Genomic DNA, 10,826 nt, shown 5'->3' on the forward strand with positions numbered 1-10,826 from the left:
TGAGAGGGGTCAACTCTAATAAGGGGCCAAACTACTTATGTCGATCCCCTATGCAATCGCGTAAGCAAGATGGGTCGGCTCATGTTGGGGGCCAAACTACCTATGTAACTGAGAGGGTGAGGGGTCGGCTCCCACATGAGGGTCGAACCCTTTGTTGTTCGTTTGCTATGGATCGACTCCCAGGAGGGGGCCAACCCATTTGGTTCTAACATAAGGCTCCAGACCAATTTGATTTGGTTAGGATGGATCAAATCGGATTGGATTGGATCCGATTGCAAAAATGTAGTTACTTTCTAATCCCAAGGAAAAAAATATTTACGATTCTTATAATACACCTGAGTAAAAATGTATAATCAACAGAGATAACAGGTGTAACATCACTTGCTTTCGAAAATGTTCTCTCAAATCAAATCTATGGGGGCTCATGGGATAAGATTCTTTCAGACCTTTTACACGAACATACGCGGTTGCACGTGGGAAACATTGAACAAGATAAAGGACCCGGGCCCACTACCCAGCTATCTGATTGGCCCTGACCTTATTAGAATCCATATTTCATGATTATCTATTGATCATTATTACATGTATGTGTCAAGGAGGTTAACCTGTCCATTTGTTGATGGAAATCTTTACTCCACAATCACTCCCAACAAAATACTTCTCTAATAAACAAAAAATAATTTGATAGATTTGATGGTTTTGATAATGGGTCCTATTGAATTGTGGGTCCCTTCATTGTGATCCTAAAGGCCAAATCAAATTTGAATTGGGTCGAGTTTAAATTAGTTGATCCAATCTATGTAAAATGTAAAAATAATGCCCCTTAAATCATATAACAATTGTGTTAAGAGTTGTGATTTTCTGACTCGAGTATTTTTCACTCAGTCTGATGTGGTAAGTATACAAAACCATTGATTGATTTTTCGGGATGTTTCTGGATACACAAAAAACCGATCAATGGTTTTGTGTCCTTACCTTGTCAAACCAAGTGAAAATACTCGAGTTAGAAAATCATTAGCCTTGTGTTAATTGTTCTATAATACCCTTAAAATACTCTTTATGAGATATTTTCAATTAATATAATGAACCATTTTCCTAATTATATGTAGGTTACAACTAAGATATCTTCTCAATCTTTTGTTGATGATGCTTATTTTGTCTATTGAATCACAATAATTCTAACGAATGCACTTTGTCGATAAAGTCAATTATCAATTTTGGTAGAGTGATAAGGGTACTTTTTTGTTGATTTGCATATATTTGCCATCATTCGTTTCCTATAATAAGATTTCATTTAGGTTGGTCATTGTCCGTATCACTCTTAGAAATATCAACATGTGTTAAGTAAAAAGTTTCATATGCAACCATTCCTATACATGCAAACAACATGTTGGCTAGACGTCACGACCTGTTTAATCAATTTGTGGGGTCTTGAGTTCGAATCCACCTTAAGGGCCACCCTCAGGGATTTGTACCAGAAATTACCCGATGCGTGATCTAGAGCATAAGATACATTGTATTTCGGTGTATAAGATACATTAGATCATTGTCAGTGTATCTCATCACAAATGGAAGGTTGTAATGAAGATTGATATATTTAGAATATATCAATTAGTATTTTCTATATTAAGAATGATTTGTATTAATTGGGATTTTTTTAAATTAGACTTACCATCTTGATTGATATAATTTCTATAAATACCTTATTAGGATTCATGTAATGATCATCCAAGAATTCTCAATAAAATCATTTCTTCTACAGTGTGTGTGGAGATGAGGAGATTGCAAGTTCCCCAATGATTAGTGGATCGGTTACTCTAAAAGGCTCACCTTAGTTCCAAAAAAATTAATAAGTGACGATCAAGGTGCCAACTTAATTAACAAAGTTGGTAAAGGCGTGTGAAGTGTTGTTTCCATGATGGTGGATTTTGATTCCAAGCTGCCGTATCATCACTCTAGAAACTTTAACGAATTTATCAAACTGATGCCTACCATATGAACTTAAAAATATTTTAATGACATAAGCATGTTGGCGACATTAGCAATTCATGCTATTAGTAGTACATCCAATGCACTTTGATTTGAATCACTTCCATAAGAATTGAGGTTAGAAAATTGGTTTTTTGGTGGTTGTTTTTAGAAAGTATTTTTTGGGTAAATATAACTTCTATCAATACTTTGATATCAGATTAAAATTTTGGGCTTTTCAATTGTTGATATCTTAGAAGAAAAGTAAGGGTATTCTTCTTTGAGAAAAATATATTTTTACATTTGTAAAAATTTATAAATACTAGAAGCAAAAAAAGTTGGTGTAGACAATTTCTATGTTTAGACAAATTTTATTTATTTATTTTTTTTTTAAGTTTTCAAAGACGAATGATAATCTGACATCCTTTTTTCTTAGACGCTCCCTGACATGGAAGTTACAGAATCATTAATCTTTTTCTTGTGCATCCCTAAGCAAAGGATCTACAGTTTTGTGATGGGGGCGTACGAGGTGTTTGAAAAAAAAAAAAGAGCATCAGATTATCACGACTTTTTTTCAAATAATAATAAGTCTAAGTCGATTTGTAACCAAACCAAATTTCAAATCCTAAAACATTTTCAGAAAGACCCAAACACAGCTCAAAACATTGCGTCCGAAAAATATTGGGTGTGAGTCTCATTCTTGACAATATCTTCCAAACGACCCTCTTTTTTTTTAATTTTTTCTTTGTTGGCCCCACCAACACTATGTTTTGTTTATTCTTGAAGATAAATTAAGGCAGAAAATTAAAAGATCTTGTCGTTGAATCTTTGTTGGGAATCCTCATCAATCCACACTAGTTTGGTTCCCTTTCGGTCAGTCCACATCCCCATACCTCACATCCACAAATGTGACACTTTTTGCCTAAACTTTTGTCACCCTTTCTCCATTTCACATTGATACACCAACTGTTTAGGATCTCTTTGTATACAAAATCTTCCTACATTTCACAATCATTCCGTAATCAACTTGGTCAGTTTGCTTGAAAATCAAGGTTTGGGAGTAGTTAGAATTGATGGCAATTCTTTAATGGTAGTAATTAAGAAGTTAAAAGTCATTTTACGATACCTAATCCAAAGTGTCGACGTCAACTAAAAAAAAACTAGTAAGGACGGCGAGGATGGATTATGTATGATCAACACACCCTAGTAGCAAGTCGAGTCTTGATAAGCTCCTTAGGAACGGTAGATCAAGTGTTTGAAACCCCACGAAGTAATGACTTCCTTAGGACCACTCTCTAGGGTCCAGTTGACCCTCGACTCAATCAGTTGCGTGTAGGACTTTCCGAGGGGCAATTCTTGTGATCATGGGATTAGTCTCACTTGAAGGTTGAAGCAATGAATTCCTTGGGACCACTCTCTAGGATCCAATTGCCCCTCGACTCAACCAGTTGCGTGTAGGACTTTCCGAGGGGCAATGCTTGTGCCCATGGGATTAGTCTCGCTCGAAGGTTGAGGATACCCACGATAAGGGAAAAAAAAGAGTACTTTGGATTTGGACATAATGAATCTAAGGCGGCTTGGGCACGAATGGTCTAGGTCTATTCCGAGTTTAGTTGGTCAAAGAAGTAGTTGTATCTCTGACCCTTCCAAGTGGGAGTTACAATTCCATCAAATTTAATAGAAAATTTCAAACCACTAAATCGAGTCAAAAGAATTGCAACTAGAACTTGAAGTAGATTGGATTGGAACAAAACTTAGGGTCACGAAGTTGAGGTAATCTACAAGTCTACATGGGACCACACATGCCATCTTGACAAAGAAACCAGCTATGTAACATGGGACCAAATATAGTTTGAAAAATAATACAACATTTGGTAGGTGATAGACTACGTCAAAAACTAATTGGATGATAATAACTATTCAATCAAATGCTAGCTATCAGATCATATGATGATGTGATCTTCAATCATGTAAAAGAGAATCGTGATCCTTTTTCGATTAGATTTTTATTGGATCCCACTATTAAAGTTTGTCTAAACATCCTCTTTGGGATTAAGACAGTAGAAGATGAAAGAATTATATAAAATTGAATGGATGTTCTTAGAAAGAGGATGAAAATCAAAGTTAATCAAATTAAAAAATTTGCTCAAGATATTAAGTTTTCCTATGAGGTATAAAGATTGAGAAAAAATAGTGAGATAAATTGATCATTTCTCACATTTATGAAGAGACAATACTAATTTCTAGGAAATCTATATTTTTCCTCTTATCCTGATCAAGGTTACTGAATTTACTTTGAAAGAATCGAACCAATTCACGATACGATTCGCTCTTGGTTCGTGAAACTCAAGGAACCAAGCGACTTCATCATTTAACATTTTTTTTACTTTAACTTTTAACCCCTCTCCACATATTAATAGTATTTGAGATATCCCTCTAATTTTTAAACTGAGATAGTATGCCCCTTTGACCATAGTCTATATAAGTAAACTGATGAAAATTGATCACATACACTCATCTTCAACTTGTAAATAAAAAATTCAAAAAATTTATTTCCAAAATCTATCATCTTCGACATCTTTTTTCTCCTACTCAACACTTCAACCTCAAATACCCTTATCTATGCCTACAACAACATCCTATGTTCAATCAAAGTCAAACCAAGCAAACCCACAAATCAGGTAACATTGATTGTGACTTGAACTATTATAAGTTGCATGTGGAGACTTCTTATCTAAGCTGCCTAAGCAGAAAACTGTGTCCCTCTCGTACCCATCAAAGTTCATATCAAGTAGATCTCGTTAGATTTCGAATTGATGTACTAAGATATAAAAAAAATCTGTTTAAAAAAATCTAGTTGGGCCCACTAAAATGAACGGTAGGCTCGCCTCCACGTAGTAACCTTAACTGTGTTTCAAACGGGTAGGGGTGTTACGTGGAGGCTAGACTATGGTCCATTTCGTTAGGTTATCTACTGAGATAGACACGATAGGGACTTTGATGGATAGGGCGCACGGGAGAAGTTTCTCTGTTCAAAACGATGCTAGAAGTAAAATATTTATACTACACATGGCAGTTGAGAGGAGTCCACGTGTTGCACGTTGTTCCAGATGAGAAAATTAAAAGTTGCTAGCGCTTTGGATGAGGTTACGTGGATCCATCACTATTGAGTAGTCTACAGCGAATTTATTTCCCAATATTCCGCGAAATGTTTTTTAAGAGAAAAGGTAAAATGACGATTTATTGACTCTTGAAATCCAAGGAACCTCCCTAGTCCTTCCTTCATCCTTCATCATTATTGTGAAGGAGTAAGAGTAACCATGTGACCTCTTTAAATCCTTCAAAAAGAAGAAAATAAATAAAGAGAAAATTAATATTACAAAAAGGGTAAAATAATTTAATATTTATTAACACATATATATATATATATATATATATATATATATATATTATATATATATATATATATATATATATATATTTTTTTTTAAAAATCACCACAAAAAAAAAATGAATTAGTAATTTGTTGGACTGTCCAACGTTTTAAATAGAGGGTAAATAATTAGAGTGTTAAAAGTAAGATTAAAACGTTGGACAATCCAGTGTTTTAATCATCCAGAGGGCATTTTTAGTAAAATAATGTAAAACGAGTTACTAAAACGCTCGACTGTCTAATGATTTAATTCGTTTTTGGTAATTTTTGAAAAAATAGATTATTTTTCATAAATATTAAAATATTTTAACCTCTTTTAATAATTTACAAGTAAATAAAAGGATTTCAAAAGAAAAATGAGGGTTGCTAATCTCACACCAACTTCTCTAATGCCATATCAACTGGGTGCCATTCTTTGGTGATTTAAATAGGAATTGGTGTGGCAATGGAATTTCTTGAAAAAATATTCCAACACACAAGACACCAATTCTTTTGGGCCAGTTTAATAAAACTATCAGATTTTGCAATTAGAAACAATTGAAACTGTGAAAAATTTATTTGATAGAGTATTGTAAAAATGCTTTATTTACCAGAATTTGATAATTAGTTTTTTTATGGGTAAGTTGGACTTGAACTCACGACCTCAAAGTAGTTTTGTAATGTGTCAAATCAATTGAACTACAGGTCTAAGTCTTGAATTAATGTTGGATACAACTAGTGGATTATGTTGTATTCTGGTAAAATGATCAAAATGTCCTTAGTGTTTAATAATGTATCAAATATACTAAAATAAATAATAATACCTTAATAATAATACAATTATATAAAAATACATTAATTTTTAATTAAAAAATTAATTAATATTAATATATTTATTATTTTGATAAAAATTCAACAAGTTTTAACAAAATTTCAACAACATATTATGCAATAACCGATTGAAATAATGATCAATTGACCCAAATCGTGAAGAACTAATCCAATTATGAGATAATCGATTGAGATCGAAAGAGAACCAAAGGTCGATTTGCGATAATTGACAAAAATCATCAATAAATAGTAGATTTTTTTTATATATTTAAAAAAAAAAATGTAAATTTAACTCACTTTTAGATATATGAAAATTTGGTTAGGGTATGATGTTGATTGAAGCTCCAACGACAACAACAACAAATGTAATGCACATGTGTGATGTACTGACCCTAATCGTGAAGAACAAATTCAAATTGTAACAATCAACTCAGGTTGAAGGAGAACCAAAGGTTGATTTGAGATAATCAACAAAAATCGTCAATAAATAGTGGATTTTTTAAAATATATTTTTAAAAAAAATGTAAATTTAACTCACTTTAAGATAGATCGAAGTTCAGTTAGGGTATGATGTGGTTTGAAGCTCCAACTACAACAACAACGAATGTGATGCACATGCGAGATTAGGATGGCAAAATGGAAACGAAGAGTTCCTATATTCACTTATAGAGATGGATAGGCATGTATATTGTTTAATTGTCAAAGGGCATTTCGGTCTTTTCACCTAAGTCATTTTTACGGCCTTTACTTCCCTTGTAAACGTAGAACCTAAAAGCTTATATTTATCATTTTTTAAATTACATTTAAAAATCTGAATTTTCATGTGCTTTTCGTGCCAAGCACATATTGTGGTTTAAAATTGTGACTTACAACTGCAAACGCACCATAAGCACATTTCAAAAGTGTTATCAAACACCACCTTTGAAAAATAAAGAATTAGTTTACAGTGTGTCATAAGTAAAAAATTGGTGGATCTATAAAATCTTTTAAAATGCCAAACTGATTAATCAATAAGGGAAGAAACAGAGGGTATGGAAAACTAAAGACGTGAAGTCCTGAATTATATCGTTAAGTGTTATAAATTTTATTTTCATCTATATACACATGACATCATGTTATTGGTTGATCAGTTTAGCACTATTTTTAGCTACTATTGACACTCCAACTTTTACTTTTTACATTTCAATTAAAAAAAAAAAAAAAAATTGGGAGAGCCAGTAGAAGAGCCCTCTCTCTCTCTTTTCTAGATTTCTATTTTATGGTTTTAAGATTTTGTATGAGCCTAATCATAATTTATCAATTATCAAAAACTACTACATTGTTTGATCGACTGCGAAATAATATTTTATAATGTAGAGATTATAATTTGAGTGAAACCTTATAATGTTTGAAGTGTATGTTTTAATCTTTAATTAGAGTGATAAATAATTTAAGAAATTGAGGTGTAATAAGTAAATGTTGGGATGCCAATACCAACTTTGTGTATGTCTCTTATGAAGTCTTGTTAAGGGGTGCCCTTAACAAATACAATTTGAAAATTAGATTTTATATCGAAAATGCCCTTAAATAAAAAAATTTACCAAAATATCCTTACATTTAGTGCAAAATCGAGTTTGAATTTTACCTTGGTTGTTAGGTTTAGTACTCTTATAGTAAAATAAGAAATAAAAAAATTTAAAAACAAACTTTTCTTGAAGACCACGTAAAGGAAGACACGTGTTGAGACTGTCGATCCAAATACAACTAGTGATGTCGGCTTTGAATTGAAGACAGCTTTTACGATATCTCTCCAATTTATCCTTAAAGGAGATAATAAATAATTAAGAATCTTCTTCCGACATCTCCTCAAAGGATATATTGCCGTATCTTGAAAACTGCAAATCAATGAGTTGACTCGTAGAGTGAACCCACTAGGTTAAGCACTTAAATGAGTTTCATCTCTTTGAGTCCTAGAAGTTATCATTTGAGAAAGTCGACGAAAAATCGTCCATCACATTGACTTGATCGAGATCCAAGATAATTTGTATAATATATTTTAGAATTATCAGTCCAATTAATGAAGATTCAATCGAGTAATCTGGATCTTTTATATTTTTATTTTTATGTTAAGTATTTAAATTTTTTATTGATTCCAATATTTATAATCCAAGAAAAACAATATTTTGTGATTGAGCATCTATTGATGTATCATATGATACGAAAAAATATTATAATTTTTTTAAAATGGGTCAAACTCCCAGCCATCGAGATTTATACGTATCCAGATAGCAGAAATCTAGGCTGTCCATTGGATTTTATGTTTACACGGTTGGGATCATTATATTTTTTTAATTAGTTATTTTTCATGAGTCAACGAATCCTAACCCTTTAAATATATATGTATTAATAAGTAATTTTAAAATGATTTTAAAAGTATGCGTTACTCGAGTAATTTATAATAAACATGATTCAAACAGTTTTCTAGTATAAAATGTCATTATCATTAAATAATTTAAGAAGAAGATTCTTCGGATATCCCATTTTTCGGTGTAAAAATAACTTAATTACTTCGTCCATATCTTTACAATTATTTATAAAAATAATTAGATAAATTGATCTAGAATGTCGGCAAAATCTACTACCATTTCAAATAAGTTTGTGAGTTCAAAAACATGTCTGGTCTTATTATTTTTTATATAATTTTTATTTTAATTTTGTTAACCTTTCCAAAATATACGCCCACTTTAACCATTCGTTTCCAGTTATATTGATAGTATCCTCTTTAATCTCTTTCTATCCTTGTGAAACTTCATAGTATTTTTTGACCATCAATTTTTCTTTTTCTATCGATGTTATTACTAAAGTTGCAGAGTATATTAATTTTAATTAGACGTCTGCAATGATAAAATGTAGCATTCACTTCACGAAGATAAGTGACACCTTGAGATACATGCTGAATCTAAGCCTTGAGACCCAGCCCGATCAAATGGTAGAGATGGGATGATTCGTGTTTCTCGAGCTTACGTTAGAAGTTGGTCAATGTGCCTCAAAAATTGTGTTGGGAGTGGATGATATCTCACAGGATGATTGTTTATTTAGGGAGTAGGTGGATATGTTTATTAAAATAATTATTGCTAAAAAAAATGACCAACAATAAGCAAACACAATGTAAAGCAAAACTGATGGGTTACTATTCGTAAATTGCAACACAAAATCTATATAATAAAATAAAACGGTTGTCTTCCCCTAATATTTATCTTCCATAAAGAACGATTCAAATTCAATTTTGCATGCATCTCAAGTAATAATTTCAACTTTGTTTCATTTTCTCTCCTCCTTTGGAAGAATATCCCTTCAACTTTATTGCATCTCCTCTTCTACCCCTTCTCAATAATATTCATCTAACTTTATTTTCTTTCCTCTTCTATTCCTTTCAATAATACTATTCTAATTTTATTATAATTACCTTTTTACCCCTTTTTGTAATAATACCTCTACAAATTTATTATCTTTTTGGCTTTTGCCCCTTTAACCTCGAAGAAGATTACCATGTTGTAGGCACGGGCAAACTCTAGAAACAATATAAATTTAATCATACCATTGCAAGAAGAATATGATAAAAAGGGTTCGAAGTCAAAGCATATGGAACATACAAGATTCTTTTCGGTTATAAAAGAAGCAAGCATCGAAAGTTAAGAAAAAAAAAATCGTGTTATAATTCTTCATCAAAATTTTAAGAAATTGTGAAATAATTTGAATGTTCAAATGGGATCATAGGTATGTCATCAGAGTCAAAGAGAGAAGTGTTACTTCCGTCTTTTGAAGTTTTTTTTTTCGACTTCTATCATTTGATCTATCATTGTTTCATCCAAGGTTTCTTTATTTGTGTGGCTTGCTTCCTCATGAAGAATCCTAGCTTTGGGTAATTTAATTTCACGGGGTTGGATTGTTCTAAATTTTGGCTCCTTGTGTTCAAGGAACAAATAATCTACGAATCATATTTTAATTCATTACCCATTTTCTCAGGATATCTCGATGTCTTTCTTATCTCGTTCTAAGTGAAATGGGTTTTACTTAAATCATTTTTCTTTCTATTGGAATGGTGAATTTTTAATATCTTTTCCATTAGGAAAAGACACATTTGAGCTATCCTCCCTATTGCCATCGCTTATGAGGTCTATAAAAAAGTGAAACAACAAGGTATTCTAGAGCAAAGAAAGTACATCTCAAATTGTATTTTTGGAGATTTTGAGTCTTATGTACTTATGATTCAAGTTGAGCAAGGAGTTTGTAGGTGTCCACTACTAAGACTTTGTGTTTATATGAGCTTCTATTCGTGATTTTTAGTTTGCATTTCTGGTGCTTTTGTTTTATTAATTTTTTCTCACTTATTTGGATGCTATCTCACCATCCTCTTATCTTTCTTTGTTATTTATAAAATTTTACACATAAAAAGAGAGAGAGAGAGAGAAAAAAAAAAGATTGATCATTCTGTCAAGTACTATATGTCAATGAATGATTTTTTTTCAATTGAGTCGACTCAACCGAGTCTTACAGTCTTAAACGAGTTATAAATTTTCTTTACCATGTACTGCTCCTGTATATCTAGCTTCCGAGATCATTGAAATTTTCGATA

This window comes from Akebia trifoliata, chromosome 15 (genome assembly GCF_017979445.1).
Source record: "Akebia trifoliata isolate Shusen 1 chromosome 15, ASM1797944v1, whole genome shotgun sequence".
NCBI classification, from domain to species: Eukaryota; Viridiplantae; Streptophyta; class Magnoliopsida; order Ranunculales; family Lardizabalaceae; genus Akebia; species Akebia trifoliata.